Source organism: Budorcas taxicolor, chromosome 21 (genome assembly GCF_023091745.1).
Source record: "Budorcas taxicolor isolate Tak-1 chromosome 21, Takin1.1, whole genome shotgun sequence".
In the NCBI taxonomy this organism is placed as follows: domain Eukaryota; kingdom Metazoa; phylum Chordata; class Mammalia; order Artiodactyla; family Bovidae; genus Budorcas; species Budorcas taxicolor.
In genome coordinates, this window is record NC_068930.1 from 15,726,479 (window position 1) to 15,746,506 (window position 20,028).

Genomic DNA, 20,028 nt, shown 5'->3' on the forward strand with positions numbered 1-20,028 from the left:
GAAAAGGAAATAAATTTTCCTGAAATGGTTCCTTGGTGGATCGGGATCCACGCAGCTCATTCTGCATTTATAGAAAAGAAAAAGGTCAACTGAATGTTATCTCTTTATGGCGAGGCAGTTAGAGGCTGCCCCACGTGGTGCGGGGAAGGAGCTAGTTGGGAAATTCAGAGGATCTTCTACTTTCCTTGAGAGACTGGTATGAGGGGCGATTCTGTGCCAGGGGCTGTCAGGGGAAACACCTCTGCATCACCTGTCACAAGGCATTTGTTTTGGTGGTGGGATTTAATATTCTGTAGGAGATTAGGACATATTGTTTTCATCACTTGTGGAAAACATATAGATGATTTTTCAAGTCCGTGTTTGACAGATTCCAAAGGAGCTGCGTGTGTGTCCCTGATCAATGACTTCTTCCTGTGTTCCTGAGGCCAGGGCAACATTTCATTAAACTGTAAATGCAGGGACCTGTTTGGAGATAGTGGAGAGAATCTGCCTCCAGGGCCTATTCAGGAGAGAATACGTTTCAGACTCATGTAAAACAGCAATCAGCTCTCACTTGAGAGTGCCCTTACATTCCTAATGACAATTCTCATTTGCTTACCAAATATTTAATTAGTCAATACCATGCACAGGACCCTACATTACTAGACCTATAGAAGACCCTGCCCTTAAAAGGTTTAATTTCCAATAGAGACAGGAAGGAGGGTTAACTCAATACCCATTGAGTGTCTTTCATATGCTAACTCCTAACTACTGAAAATCTAATAGGGAGAGCAGCAAGAGAGGACATTAATATTTCGTGAGCACCTATAATGGTCCAGACAATATATTAAGCATCAAACAATACTTTTCTCAATTTTATCCTTGTTAATATTTTATCTCCTTTTTTTTTCAGGCTAGAATACTGAGAATCAAAGAGATTTTGGCAATAAAAGGCTGTTTCAAAATCCAAACCCAGATCATGTGGTCACAGCTGGAGAAGGAAGAAGGTGGGGTGGGAGAGGAAGGTAGGGAAGGAATGGGAGGCGGGAGTGAGCAGAAAGAGCTCCCAGAGGAAGTGCAGTTGAACTGAGTGTTAGCCAGGGACAGCAGAGAAAAGCAAACCACACATAGGCTCTGAGGACAAGAAAAAGGTGAAGCCGCTCTGGGCGGACAGCAGTGACTCTCTCCGTACCCAGCCCATGTTCTTTTTCTTTTATTATTATTTTTTAATTTATTTATTTTAATTGGAGGCTAATTACTTTACAATATTGTGGTGATTTTTGCCATGCATTGTCATGAATCATCTCTGTTCATTTCTGAGGCAAACCATTCAATATCACGGTAATCCAAGTCTATGCCCTGACCAGTAACGCTGAAGAAGCTGAAGTTGAACGGTTCTATGAAGACCTACAAGACCTTCTAGAACTAACACCCAAAAAAGATGTCTTTCATCATAGGGGAGTGGAATGCAAAAGTAGGAAGTCATGAAACACCTGGACTAACAGGCAAATTTGGCCTTGGAGTACAGAATGAAGCAGGGCGAAGGCTAATAGAGTTCTGCCAAGAGACCACACTGGTCATAGGAAACATCCTCTTCCAACAACACAAGAGAAGACTCTACACATGGACATCACCAGATAACAAGATCAGACTGATTATACTCTTTGCAGCCAAAGATGGAGAAGCTCTATACAGTCAGCAAAAACAAGACCAGGAGCTCACTGTGGCTTGGATCATGAACTCCTTATTGCCAAATTCAGACTTAAATTGAAGAAAGTGGAGAAAACCACTAGACCATTTAGGTATGACCTAAATTAAATCCCTTATGACTATACAGTGGAAGTGAGAAATAGATTTAAGGGACTAAATCTGATAAAGTGCTTGATGAACTATGGATAGAGGTTCATGACATTGTACAGAAGACAGGAATCAAGATCATCCTCAAGAAAAAGAAATACAAAAAAGCAAAATGGCTGTCTGAGGAGGCCTTACAAATAGCTGTGAAAGGAAGGAAGTGAAAAGCAAAGGAGAAAAGTAGAGTTATACCCATCTGAATGCAGAATTCCAAAGAATAGCAAGGAGAGATAAGCAAGCCTTCCTCAGCGATCAATGCAAAGAAATTGAGGAAAACAATAGAAAGGGAAAGACTAGAGATCTCTTCAAGAAAATTAGAGATACCAAGGGAACATTTCATGCAAAGATGGGCTCGATAAAGGACAGATATGATATGGACCTAACAGAAGCAGAAGATATTAAGAAGAGGTGGCAACAATACACAGAAGAACTGTACAAAAAAGATCTTCACGACCCGGATAATCACGATGGTGTGATCACTCACCTAGAGCCAGACATCCTGGAATCTGAAGTCAAGTGGGCCTTAGAAAGCATCACTACAAACAAAACTAGTGGAGGTGATGGAATACCCGTTGAGCTATTTCAAATCCTGAAAAATGATGCTGTGAAAGTGCTGCACTCAATATGCCAGCAAATTTGGAAAACTGAGAAGTGGCCACAGGACTGGGAAAGGTCAGTTTTCATTCCAATTCCAAAGAAAGGCAATGCCAAAGAATGCTCAAACTACTGCACAATTACACTCATCTCACACACTAGTAAAGTAATGCTCAAAATTCTCCAAGCCAAACTTCAGCAATACGTGACCTGTGAACTTCCAGATATTCAGGCTGGTTTTAGAAAAGGCAGAGGAACCAGAGATCCAATTGCCAACATCCACTGGATCATGGAAAAAGCAAGAGAGTTCCAGAAAAACATCTATTTCTGCTTTATTGACTAGGCCAAAGCCTTTTTGACTGTGTGGGTCACAATAAACTGTGGAAAATTCTGAAAGAGATGGGCATACCAGACCATCTGACCTGCCTCCTGAGAAATCTGTATGCAGGTCAGGAAGAAACAGTTAGAACTGGACATGGAACAACAGACTGGTTCCAAATAGGAAAAGGAGTATGTCAAGGCTGTATATTGTCACCCTGCTTATTTAACTTATATGCAGAGTACATCATGAGAAATTCTGGGGTGGAGGAAGCACAGGCTGGAATCAAGATTGCCGGGAGAAATATCAATAATCTCAGATATGCAGATGACACCACCCTTATGGCAGAAAGTGAAAAGGAACTAAAAAGCCTCTTGATGAAAGTGAAGAGGAGAGTGAAAAAGTTGGCTTAAAGCTCAACATTCAGAAAATGAAGATCACGGCATCTGGTCCCATCACTGCATGGGAAATAGATGGGGAAACAGAGGAAACAGTGGCTGACTTTATTTTTCTGGCCCCCAAAATCACTGCAGATGGTGATTGCAGCCATGAAATTAAAAGACACTTACTCCTTGGAAGGAAAGTTATGACCAACCTAGATAGCATATTCAAAAGCAGAGACATTACTTCGCCAACAAATGTCTGTCTAGTCAAGGCTATGGTTTTTCCAGTGGTCATGTATGGATGTGAGAGTTGGGCTATAAAGAAAACTGAGCACCGAAGAATTGATGCTTTTGAACTGTGATGTTGGAGAAGACTCTTGCGATTCCCTTGGACTGCAAGGAGATACAACTAGTCCATCCTAAAGGAGATCAGTCCTGGGTGTTCTTTGGAAGGACTGATGTTGAAGCTGAATACTTTGGCCACCTGATGCGAAGAGCTGACTCACTGGAAAAGACCCTGATCCTGGGAAAGACTGAGGGGAGGAGGAGAAGAGGATGACAGAGGATAAGATGGTTGGATGGCACCACCGACTCAATGGACATGGGTTTGGGTGGACTCCGGGAGTTGGTGATGGACAGGGAGGTCTGGCGTGCTGTGGGTCATGGGGTCACAAAGAGTCAGACGTGACTGAGCCCCTGAACTGAACTGAATTGAACTGACATGAATCAGCCATGGGTGTACATGTGTTCCCCATCTGAACCCCCTCCCACCTCCCTCCCCATCCCATCCCTTAGGGTCAGCCCAGTGTGCCAGCCCTGAGCACACTGTCTCATGCATCAAACCTGGACTGGCGATCTGTTTCACATATTATAATATACACATTTCAATGCTATTCTCTCAGATCATCCCACCCTCGCCTTCATGTTCCTTTTAATGTTGCAAAGAAACTAGTGGAAGGGAGAACCTCCTTTCTCCTCCAGACGCTGCCCAGTCTCAGGAAGGGATGCAAGGGATGGATTGACCCTGGATGAAGGACACCTACACGTCGGTGCCCACCACTCCCTTCTAGTGCTCTCTTTGTGATGGCATTTGTGGTTGCCGCTTCCTTCACTGTGATCTTTTTTCCTGCTTCTGCTGCCCTTCCCTTTGCAGTCCCCAAGAGCAAGCAACAGCCTTCTGACTCCATGACCTCTGGCACCGCCTGCGTTCAGCTCTCTGCAGGTGACTTCTAAACCTCTCTTTGGCTTCACCTCCCACTCCTGACTTCCAGAAATGTCTGTTCTGACTTTGAGTAGCTCCCGTGGGCTCTTCCTTCTTACATGTCCCTGTTTCCCCAGTTCAAGTCCGAATTCCATCTCACCTGGACTACAGTGGTCCGTTTATAGCCCCTCTTTCTGATTCTTTTTTTTTTTTTTTTTTTTGATGCTGAAATACTTTTCTTTTAATTACAGTTCATTTTATAACAATTTTAGATTTACAGAAAATATGTGGAGCATTTCCAGTATTTCCCACACTGAGTTTCTTCTATTTGTAACTTTAGAAAAAGTTACATTTAATGAACCAATAATTGAAACATTTAACGAACCAATAATTGAAGCATTACTATTAATGCAAGTCCATACTCTATTCAAATTTTTATAGTTTTCACCTAATACCTACTTTTTCTATTCCAGGAAACTCACTACTTTGCCATCTGCATTATATTTATTTATCACTCTTCTTAAACTTTTTTTGGCTAGACAGTTTCTCAGACTTTCTGTTAGTGATCAAGGGTGGTCAGGCTGTGTTCATACGCATCTCTTGCTCTTCTGTGAGCTCTCATAGATCATCACTGGTTTGCTTCCTCTTTGTGTTCCAAGCATCTGATAGTTTACGGTAAACGGTGTCAGATTCTTGATCTCTGAAGATTTAGCTTCAGGACCAGGGACCAGGCTTGATCACTCAGGAGCTTTTGTGTAGCAGAGTTTTATTAAAGTATGAAAAGGAAGAGAGAAAGCTTCTGACATAGACATCAGAAGGGGGACGGAGAGTGGCCTCCTTGTTAGTCTTAGAAAAGGGAGTTATATACTTTTTCAGTTGCTTTTTCCAATAAATCTAAAGAATGTCGCAATGTTGTAAAGAGCTACTAGACCCAAAGAGCTACTAGACCCACTACCACAATTTGCATTTTAAGGTAAGGGGATTAATCAGAAGGTTTTCAAGAAGGAGAAACTGTCCTCAAGCAGGATACATTGTTGTTATATAATCCTTAGTGTAGAATTTAAACTGAGTTTTTTGTTGTGTAATCATCAGTTCCGGGCTTAAAGAAAAAAAATGTTTTATGTGACTAAGACTAAGGAATATAGAAAAAAAAGTTTGTCCTTGCCTCCTCCAGACCCCTCTCTATCACCTTGAGAGCCCCAGACCCCTTTTTCCTCCTCAGTGACCCAGAACTTCTTATCAACCTGACCACTCTCTAAACTCTGTGAGGCTTGTGGGATGAACACCTCTTCCTATGACCCCCAATCTATCCAACATGTATCTGTAAATTCACCAACCTTTATAGACAGAGTAAAGCTTAAATTTCAGAGCCTATCATTTGTGGCAATTCAGACTGGCCCTAGTTAACCCTTCAGTCCTATCTCTTACCACTCTCCAAAAGTAGCTCATTCATAGGACAAAATGTGTCCCTCCCCTTCTGCACATGACACCTGCCCTTTCCTGTTTGTCTCCATTGTATCCCCTCCTCCAATCCCCCTAATTAAATCACATTCATTTTACAAAGCAAAATTACAGTTGCATCTTATCCATCAGAATTTCAAGATTTCAGTTCAGTTGCTCAGTCGTGTCTGACTCTTTGCGACCCCATGGATTGCAGCATGCCAGGCTTCCCTGTCCGTCACCAACATCCAGAGCTTGCTCAAACTCATATCCATCAAGTCGGTGATGCCGTCCAACCATCTCATCCTCTGTCAGCCCCTTCTCCTCCTGCCTTCAATCTTTCCCAGCATCTGGGTCTTTTCTTATGAGTCAATTCTTCGCATCAAGTGGCCAAAGTCTTGGAGCTTCAGCTTCAGCATCAGTCCTTCCAATGAATATTAAGGACTGATCTCCTTTAGGATGGACTGGTTGGATCTTCTTGCAGTCCAAGGGACTCTCAAGAGTCTTCTCTGACACCACAGTTCAAAAGCATCAATTCTTTGGCGCTCAGCCTTCTTTATAGCCCAACTCTCACATCTGTACATGACTACTGGAAAAACCATAGATTTGACTAGATGGTCTTTTGTTGGCAAAGTAATGTCTCTGCTTTTGAATGCACTGTCTATGTTGATCATAGCTTTTCTTCCAAGGAGCAAAGGTCTTTTAATTTCATGGCTGCAATCACCATCTGCAGTGATTTTGGAGCCCAAGAAAATAAAGTCTGTCACTGTTTCCATTGTTTCCCCATCTATTTGCCATAAAGTGATGGGACTGGATGCCATGATCTTAGTTTTTTGTTGAGTTTTAAGTGAACTTTTTCACTCTTTTCTTTCACTTTCATCAAAAGGCTTTTTAGTTCTTCTTCAGTTTCTGCTGTAAGGGTGGTGTCATCTACATATCTGAGGTTATTGATATTTCTCCCTGCAATCTTGATTCCAGCTTGTGCTTCATCCAGCCTGGCATCTTGCATGATGTACTCTGCATATAAGTTAAGTAGGCACGGTGACAATACACAGCCTTGACATACTCCTTTCCTAATTTGGGACCAGTCTGTTGTTCCATTTCCAGTTCTAACTGTTGCTTCTTGACCTGCATACAGATTTCTCAGGAGGCAGGTCAGGTGGTCTGGTATTTTCATCTCTTGAAGAATTTTCCACAATTTGTTGTGATCCACACAGTTAAAGGCAATGGCATAATCAAAAAAGCAGAAGTAGATGTTTCTTCTGGAATTCTCTTGCTTTTTCTATGATTCATCCAAGAACTGCATTCTGGATTCTCTTGTTGACTATGAGGGCTACTCCATTTCTTCTAAGGGATTCTTGCCCACAGTATATATAATGGTCATCTGAGTTAAACTTGCACATTATGGTCTATTTTAGCTCACTGATTCCTAAAACATTGATGTTCACTCTTAACATCTCCTATTTGACCACTTCCAATTTACCTTGATTCATGGACCTAACATTCAAGGTTTCTATGCAATATTGTTCTTTACAGCATTGGACTTTACTTCCATCACTAGTCACGTCCACAACTGGGGTTTGTTTTTGCTTTGGCTCAACCTCTTCATTCTTTCTGGAGCTATATCTCCACTCTTCTTCAGTAGCATATTGGGCACCTACCAACCTGGGGAGTTCATCTTTCAGTGTCTTATATTTTTGCCTTGTCATACTGTTCATGGGGTTCTTAAGGCAAGAATACTGAGGTGGTTTGCCATTCCCTTCTGTAGGGGACCACGTTTTGTCAGACCTCTCCACCGTGACCCGTCCATTTTGGGTGGCCCTATACTGCATGGCTGTTAGTTTCATTGAGTCAGACAAGGCTGTGGTCCATGTGATCAGTTTGGTTAGTTCCCTTAAGTCATCACATCCTTTTCTGAACTCTGTTTGCATTTGTCTAAAGCACTCACATCTTTCTCCAGCTGCCCTTTCCTGTGAAGCATCCTTTATGGGGCTCAGGCTTTTTTCTCTGTTTGACTGTACACATTGTGAGGCCAGATTCTTGCCCTCATGATATTTGTACCTCCAACATGCTCTGCACATGCAGGATGCCGGAGAAAACTCCCTGTACTCACAAATGACAGTTCTCTGGAATGCACCCTTCCCTTCTTGCATGAGTCAGTTCCAATCATTATTAAACACACATGCACAGCTCACATCAACTCAGATTCCTCAAGCCAAGCCCTTGCAAGACCTCTTTCAAAGTGACAGTGTCTGCAGGGCGCATACCCGACCCAACTGGTAAGTGGGCTGAGTGTGCGACATTTCAACAGCAGGTTCAGTTGGGGACTGTGATTCAATTACAGCATTTGATTTCTGTAATGAGAGCCACTTGTTCTCTTTGAGTGACTTTTGGGGGAAAATAAAAAAGCTTTCTTGTAATCAGAAGGTGCTGAGTCAGCGCTTGGCTCACCCTCCATTGTATGTCATCCACTTCATACTAAAACTCATTTTATACTTTTGATACATTCTGGCCTAGGGAGTAAATGGTTTATATCAGAACATGCTACCTGATGGATGGTACACTGGCTTTCTCAGCTTCATTAAATATCTACCTGGAGGGATCACTGCCAAGCAGTGGCTGAAGCTTGAAATCTTACCCACCTGCTTTTGCATACTTCCTGCGCCTGAATGGCTGGGACAAAATGCTCCAAAGAAAGAAGCCTGTTGTTGTGAAAAGAGGTTGCATTACCTGCCCATCCAGTGGAATGAGTTTTCATCATGCAGAGCATCTTAAGCTGAGCAAGACTCTCCCTGCAAGGGAGAAAGATGACTGGAAAATTCCACCGACTTTGCAAACTAATCCCTTCCCTAGACACTGATACAGGAGTAAACTGTCCCTTTCTTAACTGTCCAATAAAGAAATACAGAAATTATGAAAGAGGCTGGAATTTCAATCTCGCCACTTTGCTTTTAACTCTTCAGATACCTGCATAATTTCTCCCAGACAATGACCTTATGTTTCAGAGACTCATGTTAGCATCAGTTGACTCTCAAAGATTTTCAGATGCAGGGACAGTTTGCCTACTGAAGGAACACTCTTTAGTTTCCGCATATTCTCTCCCTTTGCCTTCCAAGAGGCCACCGACAGCATCCTGACCATGACAGGTTTCCAATGGTGACACACAAGGAAATTTATATCTTTGGGTAATGAAGATAGGGCCAATGAAATATTAAGGTCAATACGTTTAACTCCAAGGAACTATGAAATCATGTACTGTTCCTAAATGAAACATATTTTCATTCAAATTACAGATTGTGCCAAATCATGCCAGATATTCAAGTCCATGATAACCAAATCTGTATCCTTCATCCACTTTCACTGATGGCTCAGTTACAATTTTGGCAAAGGTCATGGTGTTTGGGACCAAATGAATGGGTTCGAACCTTACGCATGAACCTTTGAAGAAGTCCCTGGTTATCTTCATTTTCTCCCCTATAAAAATGGGAAATGATAGCTGATTCCCAGGATTGTGGTGACGATTGAAGGAGACAGTGGTTTCACAGTGCTTTGCACCATGCCCGACACATGGGAGATTCAAACAACTGGTGCCTAAGTTCTTCTTTCTTCCACAGCATTGAATTAGATGGTGTTCATATAATGCTGGGTTTTGCTGGTGGCTCAGAGGTAAAGAATCTGCCTACCAAGGCAGGAGACATGGGTTCAATCCCTGAGTCAGGAAGATCCCCTGAAGAAGGAAACTGCAACCGACTTCAGTATTTTGGCCTGGAGAATTCTATGGCCAGTGGAGCCTGGTGGGCTACAGTCCACAGGGTAGCAAAGAGCTGGACATGACTTAGTGATTAGACAGCAACAACAACAACAACAAAACATGCAATGCCAAAGGGACCTGTTACTTCAGTTTGTAAACATTCCAATAACTTATTGCTAATAAGTAATAAAAGGAAAGATTATGGCTTACTGGTATCTCATCCAGCATATTCAGAACACAATCAATCGCTGAATTTTTGCATGTGAAAAGAGGTTGCCTCAATGCTGGCCCAGTGGAATGAATAAATTATGGCTATTGTGTCAGGAAGCCATAATCAGTGAAGAGGTAAGAGAGATCACTAAACAAAGAGTAAAGCTTTGCATCCAGTCTCTTTCATCATTGGAGAAACTGGCATTTTCTAAATCAGTGCGCATATGTGTTTATTCACCATCCTTGTTTAATTTCATCACATCTGTCTTTCTCAATTGCTCAGCTGCAAACTACTCTCAAATATTTTATGATATTTAATTTCAGGAAAATCATTTCACCATGGTAGCAAAATAACAGCAAATGTAATGGAAAATGTATTATATATAATTCCCTACTACACAGGACTTTGTCATTAATATCTATATAACCTGTAAGTGGAAAGTCAAAGATGACTGTGACTGAGGCAGGGGGCCTATACATACAGGGTCCATTCCTGAGAGTGAGATTTTTTCTTAGATTAGAGGAAAATATTCTGGGTTGTTTTTCTAAAATAACATTTCTCCAACATATCTGAAAATTACTCTAATCCAAATGCACCTCATTTTCCCCATTAGATTAATTATTCTTACACTTTTTTTTAAAAAGAAATCCACTTTTTAAAATGTTTATTTTATTATTGTTATTGACCATTCTGCATGGCATGCAGGAGCTTAGTTCTCTGACCAGAGATCCAATCCACGTCCCCTGCAGTGCAAGTGTGGATTCTTAACCACTGGACCTCCAGAGAAGTCACCCTTATGTTTTATAAACAAGGTTACCTGCTCAGTGGTAAAGAATCCACCTGCCAGTGGAGACCCAGGAGACATGGGTTCAATCCCTGGGTCAGGAAGATCCCCTAGAGTAGGAAATGGAAACCCACTCCAGCATTCTTGTGTAAAAATGTTATGGATAGAGGAGTCTGGCAGGCTACAGTCCACGGTGTTGCAAAGAGTCAGACATGGCTGAGTGATTGAGCATGCACACACCCTGAGCTAAATTATCATGGTATAAAAAATATGGCTATATCAAAGAAGAGCATGAAGGAAGAGTAGGTACCTTATACAGGTATTTACTTGTAATTCTAAAAGAGGAATCATTGAGTAAAAAAAGGAATTAAACTTTTGTTGAACCAGAGTGAGTTGGTAGGGCCATTTTCCATAACAGCTCTTGAGACTCTGGGCTTCCCAGGTGATGTTAGTGGTAAAGAACCCACCTGCCAGTGCAGAAGACCTAAGAGACATAGGTTCAACCCCTGAGTTGGGAAGATCCCCTGGAGTAGGAAATGGCACTCCACTTCAGTATTCCTGCCTAGAGAATCCCATGGACGGAGGAGCCTGGTGGGTTACAGTCCATAGGGTCGCAGAGAATCAGACACAACTGAAGCGACTTAGCATGCCTTGAAACTCCAGAATCGTTGTCATGAAGTAGTATCTTTGAAATCATCCACAATGGAGGAAAATCTGCTATTTTGATAGTGTTATGTTAAACCACCATTGACATCTTGGGCAGAGCCTCAAGTTCTGGCCTATTTAAGTCACCTGCTTTGGACCTGCCACTGTAACATTTGTTTTCTTCCAGTTAAGAAAGATAGGAAACACGGGTTCATCTCAGTTTCTAAATCACAGAGCATGCCCCGAAACAAGTTTCTTCTTTACTGATATAATTAATGTAATGTACTGTAATTAATCACCAAAATTGTCAGAGATTCCCTACATCACACTTGAAACTAGTCCTAGCCTCCTGGAATTAAGATAAAGAATGAAACTGAGGTGGTACTAGTGATAAAGAACCCGCCTGCCAATGCAGGAGACATAAGACATGTGGGTTTGATCCCTCAGTCAGGAAGATCCCCTGGATCCACTCCAGTATTCTTGCCTGGAGAATCCCATGGGCAGAGGAGCCTGGTAGGTTACAGTCCATGGGGTCACAAAGAGTTGGACATGACTGAAGCAACTCAGCACCTATGCACGCATGCATGGGTGGATATGAATCAACCTCAGTGAATATGAATCAACCCCTCCACTTTGCAAAGCAGGAATGGTGATCAGCATTTACTAAAGCAGCAAGCATGCTTGGCATTTTTCACGTGTCACTGTTTCCGCCTTGCAACAGCTGCTTGAGATATATATTACTGTATCATTTCACTCTTAAAAAGCTGAAGTTTAGCAATGTCATGGACCTTGTTAAATGTCACACAAGAAGTAGCAGAATCCGGGTTCAAGCAAAGGCGTATTCAACTACAGACCTCTCATTATTCCTCCTCCATCCTGCCGCCTCTCTCAGAATTATTACAGCGCGTTCATGTGGACAAAAGACTCCCCTGACAGCTGTTGATGGTTTGTTTTCTCTGATGCCATTTCGGGGAATCTGCTTTAAAATTAGTCTTTAAAAGTAAGCACATATTTATAGCAAAAAGGTGTTTTAGGAAGTATTTTCATTTGGAGAATGAAGGCTACTTATGTTTATTTACTCTGCCATTCCAGTCTGCGCCTGCGTTGTCTTGTTTTCTCCACGTAGGAAAATCAGGACTAGGCTGTGAACTCTGTTTCCTGAAGCTGCAACTCCTCAGAGAAGACGAATCACATTGAACATGGCTGACTGACAGCCTTCTATTCTCAGAACCAGGACCGCAGTGTCAGTAGTTGCCAAGACAAGAATGCAGAAAAAAGAAGAGTTTTGGGGAAAAGGTCATCCCCACTGTCGCCAAGAGCTGAGTTAGCAAGCAGGGGCCGTAAACAAGCTCAATTCTGTTTCGCCTCCTCTGCACAGCTGGGTCGTCCCACCCAGTGATGTTCCCATCACCAGATGTGCTAATTCCCCAGTGCAGTGAGCAGCTCACAGTTTATCTGACACACATGTATTTAGTTCTGAGGGTCACTGCTCTCCCGGGTCAGCATTTTTCTCACTTCTCAAGTAAATCAAGCTTGACAAACCAGTGTGTCATCCTTGGTTTTCTCTCTCCCAAATAGGCCGTTCAATCAATACCAAATCCCAATGGGTTACAACAAAAGGCGAATGATTTTGCTCCAGGCTGGTGTTCTCCCTGCCTGGAAGCTAATGATGGTTGAACAACATGGAATGGGTGTGTTCGAAGTAACACATCTCCCCAGTGGGATACACTGGGAAATGTTGATCGTCCTTGAAGAGATACAAGCCCAAGGAGAGGAGGATGGAGCCAACACTCTTGTAGAATACATTCCCATCTAGCCTTTCATAGACCCTCTGAAATATTTCTTAACAATCAGGCTGTAAGATTATAATTTTCAGAGTAGATGGCACAATAGAATATTGACTTGCATCAAAATAAGAATCCCTTAATAATTGAGATCTACTCATAACTGACACCAGAGATGTCAATGGTATAAATGTCAATACCTATTAGCAACTGGCTTATTAAATCACCAAAAATATCATAGATTCCGTACATCACACTTGAAACTAGTTCTGGCCTTCTAGAATTGTAAATTATCATGTGTTCCTTTTCACAAAGTTTTTTTTATGATTATATGTAACTGTTATGTATTGAATCTTTGCTTCTTCCTATAAATCCATATGTTGAAGGTCCAGCACCCAAGGTGATGGTATTTGGAGATGGGGGCTCTTAGGAGGTGATGAAGTTAGGCTTTAATAGCATTATAACTGAAGCTCCAATACTTTGACCACCTGATGCGAACAGCCGACTCATTGGAAAAGACCTTGATGCTGAGAAAGATTGAAGGCAGAAGGAGAAAAGGGCAACAGAAGATGAGATGGTTGGATAGCATCACCCATTCAGTCGACATGAACTTGGACAAACTCTGGGAAATGGTGAGAGACACGGAAGCCTAGTGTGCTGCAGTCCATGGGGTCGCAAAGAGCTGGACGTGACTTGGTGACTGAACAATGACAGAGGCTAGACTAGGTCATGAGAGTGGGACCCTCTTGGTGGGGTTATTGTCCCTAAGAGGAGGAAAAGAGATCCTTCTCTCTCATATGCACCTGCTGAAAAGATGACAAGTGAGCAATTAGAGAGCAGTCAGCCATGGGGTTACAAAGAGTGGGACACAACCAAACCACTGAGCATGCGTGCCTGGGCGCATAGTCATCTGTAGGAAACAGGCTTTCGCCAGGAACCAAGCAGGTTGACACCTCGATCTTAAACTTCCAGCCTCCACAACTGTGAGGAATAAATCTATATTAAGCCATCTAGTGTATGGCATTTTGTTGTGGCAGCCTGAGCCAAGACAGTTCTAATATCCCTTCTAATCACATTCGACTATTTCCCGCAACCAAGTGAGAAATTCTGAAGTGATGGGGTGACGAGCTGTGAAGGTCATGGTCCAGGTGGGGCCAGATTTCAAATGCTCAGTTGTCTCTGGATGAAAACAGAAGCCCTGAAAACGGTTCTCACCACGTTACATCCCCAGTTCCAGAGAAAGAACAAATGTAGTAGGCTGGATAAGGAGGAGAAGTCAGTGTCAAGTGACTGTGACTGAGGAAGTCAAACTGAGAAGACATGGCCAAACAGATGTACTTCTGGAAGCTGTAGAATGAAAAGATCAAATTCAGGACAAGGATGCACAGCGATAGCAATTATGATGCATGGAAAATGTGTTTTTCTTCCCTTTCTTCCCAAAACACATGTGTGAGCATGAGGTACTTAGCACTCTTTAACGTGTGAGTGTGTGTGTATGAGTGTGTGTGAGTGTGTGTGTGTGTGCTCAGTTGTGTCCAACTCTTTGTGACTCCATGGACGGTAGCACGCCAGGCTCCTCAGTCCATGGGATTCTCCAGGCAAGAATACTGGAGTGAGTTGCCATTTCCTCCTCCAGGGGATCTTCCAGACGCAGGGACTGAACCCTCATCTCTTGCTTCTCCTGCACTGGCGGGCAGGTTCTTTGCCACTAGCGCCGCCTGGGAAGCCTGCAAGTGACTGAAACCCTTGCAACGGGTTAACATCGCCCCAAAAGCGAAGTGTCTGGTCTCAGGCCTGCCACTCCTGGATGCTGTCTCCATGTCCTGGGAGACTGTACCCCATCAGCCTTCAATTCCATTTCCCCTGTGTGTTTCACTATCAGGCAACCCCTCCTCCAGTGGATGCAGAGAAGGGTACCGGAAGCCGTGGGCTTGCGACGCAGACATAAGGGAGTGAGAGGTTGCAGGCAGATGGTCATTGGCCAGGCTGGGTGACAGGCTCTCCTGACCAAGCCTGAGAAATCATGGACCAAATCTTGGGCCTGTCCCCACCCACTAGGCTGGGCTTGGAGGACAGCCACCCACAAATCACAGCCTGAGAGTCTGGGAGAGGGGCAGTTCCCACCTCTCCCTGCGTGGAAGGAAAGCTGCTGCAATCACAGACCAGCAGACAGCGTTCACTTAACCGTTTCTGTTTAAGGTGCTTTGTGTGACTGTAGAGCGTGCATCTTATCCAAACTCTCTAGAGTCTTCTAGCATTGACTATCATGTAAAACTGTACAATGTGCTACGAACTCCATTCAAAATACACCAAGTGAGGTCATAACGAAAACTCTAGAAACAGAGATACTGACATAGCGAACAAACACATGGATATCAAGGGGGAAGGGGAAGTAGGAGCAAATGGGAGATTGGATTGATGCTTACACATTATTAATATGACGTATAAAATAGGTAACTGACGAGAACTTCCTGTACAGCAAAGAAACTGTACTTAATACACTGTGGTGATCAACTGGGGAGGAAGTCCAAAAGAGAGGGGAGATACATATATATATATATATATATATATACACACACACACACACATATACATATATATATGTATATATATATGTACATACATATACATATATATGTATGTATGTATATACATATATATATGTACATACATATACATATATATATGGCTGATTCACCTTGCTATACAATAGAAACTAATACAATACTGTAAAGAAACTACACTCCAATAAAACTAGTTACAAATAAGCAAGACAAAATGAGAAAACAACAAAATTCTGTAAAGCAATTTTCCTTAATCAAAATATAAAGTGGTAACAAATTAAAAAATAAATTAAATAAATAAAATGAATTCATAGTTCAAATTGTAAATACCCAGTAAGTACACGATCTGAAAGGAATTTTAAAATAAATGTTTTCTTTTTTTTCATACATCTTTTTTACTGAGGAAAAAGAGAAGCTCTAAAATACTTCTTGAAAATTGCTCTGTTCTTTACTCATTAAGTTGCATCCAACTCTTGTGACTCCAAGGGCTATAGTACTCAAGGCACCTCTGTTCATGGGATTTTCCAGGCAAGAATAATGGAAAATTGCTCTATGAAATGTTTGAATTTACAATTTTCTCATCAAAATGTCCAGCTCCCTCTGTAAATATGTGTATATTTGTGTACATATGTGTGTATAACCACGTCCACATAGACACTCATCATGGTATTTGCTGGAAAACAAGCTCCCTCTTCTTCCCCACCCCCACTCCGGCCACAGGTCTATCCTTCCTGACTGGCCTCTGTCCTGAGAGCTGGGAAGGCAGCCTGGAACCAGAGACCAACATGTAATTTGCTTTATGGAGGTAGAAATGGAGACAGTAAATAAACGGAGTAGAATTTACAAGGAATGTCATCCGGTGTCTGTTCCCCATAAAGCTGCAATCCAAGGTTTTTAGGAAGTCTGGCCCCCTGGTGGTGGGGTGCCCTGCACGTGCTGCGGGCAGAGGGGAGCCCAGGCATTCTCCCCGGCCCCCTGGACCCCCCTCACAGGTGGCTGCTCCCGCCCCAGGGCACCACGCATGATGCAACCTGGCGGTCTTATTCTTCCCTTGAAAAGAGCTGCTTATTTGTTAGCAGGAGGCAGTAGTGATTTTATTTATTTTTTATATGTTTTATTTTGTTTTTAATTAGAGGATAAATACTTTCCAATATTGTACTGCATCTGCAATAATCAGCATGAATCAGCCATCAGTCAGGTCAGTTCCGTTCAGTCACTCCGTCGTGTCTGACTCTTTGTGACCCCATGGACTGCAGCACGCCAGGCCTCCCTGTCCATCACCAACTGCTGAAGCTTACTCAAACTCATGTCCATTGAGTCAGGGATGCCATCCAACCATCTCATCCTCTGTTGTCCCATTCTCCTCCTGCCCTCAATCTTTCCCAGGATCAGGGTCTTTTCCAGTGAGTCAGCTCTTTGCATCAGGTGGCCAAAGTATTGGAGTTTCAGCTTCAGCATCAGTCCTTCCAATGAATATTCAGGACTGATTTCCTTTAGGATGGACTGGTTGGATCTCCTTGCAGTCCAAGGGACTCTCAAGAGTCTTCTCCAACACCACAGTTCAAAAGCATCAATTCTTTGGTGCTCAGCTTTCTTTATAGTCCGACTCTCACATCCATACATGACCACTGGAAAAACCATAGCCTTGACTAGATGGACCTTTGTTGGCAAAGTATGTCTCTGCTTTTTAATATGCTGTCTAAGTTTCCTTCCAAGCATCTTTTAATTTCATGGCTGCAGTCACCATCTGCAGTGATTTTGGACCCCCCCAAAATAAAGTCTGCCACTGTCTGCCTATCTTCTTGCCATGAAGTGATGGGACCAGATGCCATGATCTTAGTTTTCTAAATGTTGAATTTTAAGCCAACTTTTTCACTCTCCTCTTTCACTTTCATCAAGAGGCTCTTTAGTCCTTCACTTTCTGCCATAAGGGTGGTGTCATTTGCATATCTGAGGTTATTGATATTTCACCTGGCAATCTTGATTCCAACTTGTGCTTCATCCAGTCCAGCATTTCTCATGATGTACTCTGCATATAAGTTAAATAAGCAGGGTGACAATATACAGCCTGGAGGTACTCCTTTTCCTGTTTGGAACCAGTCTGTTGTTCCATGTCCAGTTCTAACTGTTGTTTCCTGACCTGCATACCGGTCTCTCAAGAGGCAGGTCAGATGGCCATAGGTATATGTATACACATGTCCCCTCCCTCTTGAACCTCCCTCCCACCTCCCTCCCCATCCCATCCCTCTAGGTTACCACAGAGCCCCGATTTGAGTTTCCTGAGTCATATGGAAATTCCCACTGGCCATCTGTTTCACACATGGTAATGTAGGGCTCAATGCTGCTCTTTCTATTTGTCCCTCCCTCTCTTTGCCCACTGTCTCCACAACTCTGTTTGCGGTCAGACTCCCCATTGCTGCCCTGCAAATAGGGTTCATCAGTATCATCTTTCTAGATTCCATAAATATGCATTAACACATGATATTTGCTTTTCTCTTTCTGACTTACTTCACTCTGTATAATAGGCTCTAGGTTTAGCCACCTCGTTAGAATTGATTCATTTTAAACCAACCCCAGGATGCAAGGTCTTTCTCCTTGGAGGAAAAACCGCCCTGGTTGGGTTACTGCCCTGTGTTCTTGTAAGATATGATGTTTATTTCCTCCACCCCAGATAAATTCTCTAGATTGTTTTCTGTGTGTCTTTGCATCATTTTACACCTCCACATTTATCACTGTTGTGGTGGTTTGGGACTGAATTAAAAAGCTAAGATTATAAACATGACTAAGTTACTAACTTCCAGCTCATAGTCAGCATGGAGTTAGTTGACAGGGGCTTTGGACATTTTGTGAAAAAGTGTACCTAAGTGGTAGGAATGATCCTCATATTTGTAGAATGAATGAACTACTAAAGGTCCCTAGTGATGAAAATGTGTCTTTCAGCTGCAGCTTTAACAATTTATGATAATTCTGCACTCAACAAAGTTGATACCTCCTTTTAATCCATCCACCTCTCCATCATAGTCACGACCTTAAGGCCAGCCCATGCCCCCTCTCAGTGGCTGTTCCCCTCACTCCCTCTGGCTAAGGGCTTGCAAAGCTGAACGTCCCAATCTTATTATTTTAAAATGTATACAAATGTAAAGATATGTGTGCGACAGAGTTGTTTGCTGTATTCGAATCCCCTTCCATGCTTGCGCATAATGTTGTCTATATCCTATAATGCTTTGAAGCATGGTTTTTAATGCTTTTCTGTTTCAATTCATTGTATCATTACATTTTAATCTCCAGGAAGGATTCAGAATCTCTGGGGGAAAGGAGGACATAGAAGACAATACAAACCTCAGAACTTAGTGAGGTTTGCTGTATATGATTATCCCACAACAACACAGTCTTCAGAATAATGCAGTTAAGCCTTTATCAACGTTTTTTCAGGTTTTTGCAGTTTGAGGATAATCTCCCTGGAATGTGCTAAATCTTGTCCTCCATGTGACCTTATAAGAAACCAGAGTACGCACAGATTCAATGTGGGAAGGGCTCGAAACCCTGTTTCAATAGCTCTGGGTGGAAACTTACAGGAATTAAAGGGAGTAGGTGATTTCAATTAAATGGTCCTCAGAACCTGGTGTTACCCATGTATCTTCAGGATCAACATATAGCAGTTATTACACACACACACACACACACACACACACACACACACCCCACTTGGTATATCACACACAAAAAAGAGGTTAAAACCTTCGATTTCTACTGTGGCCACATTCCTTCTTTTCAGCTCCCACCCTGGGCAGGGAGCTTCATCTTACAGGTCATGCCTGTCTAGAGCTACACTTTCTCCCCAGCTCTGAGAACCTGGCCAATTAGTATGTTTATTTCTCAGCTTCCTCATTGGTAAAATGAAGTTAATCATGGCCTGCATCTCAGAGAGTTGTCAGAACGAAATGAACAAATTCACATGAAAGGCTATAGCCCATAGGGAAACTGCACCCTCAGCACCCAGGAAGTCTTCAGTAAATTTAAAGACTTTGTTGTCATAATGAGAACCTTCTCTCTTTTCCAAGAAAAAATGTGCAGGGTTTGGCATGAGGGACCTAAGAGGTTTTATGGGGAGAGTAATCTGGAAATTGGATGTTATTTAAAAATCTAAAAGTAATAATGTGGTGGTGAAATAGTTCTGGACCCGGAGTCAAGAGGTCTGGATATAGTTCTGGCTCTGTGGCTAGTTAATTGTGTGACTTCAGCTGAACAGAACCTTCTGGGCACTTACCACTTGCCAGATACTGAGGATTCAGAGGCCAGTAAAACACTGTCCCTGTGCTTCAAACACTCACAGACTTGTAGAAAACTATGGGAATGCAGAAATAAAATACTATGTGATTCACACAATCAAACAATTATAGAGAAGGGAATAATTTTATATTCCTTGGAGTTAACTCATGTGAACACAACTTAGAGGGTGGAGTTACACAGACATGGGCTTCCCTGGTGGCTCAGATGGTATAAAATCTGGCCGCATTGC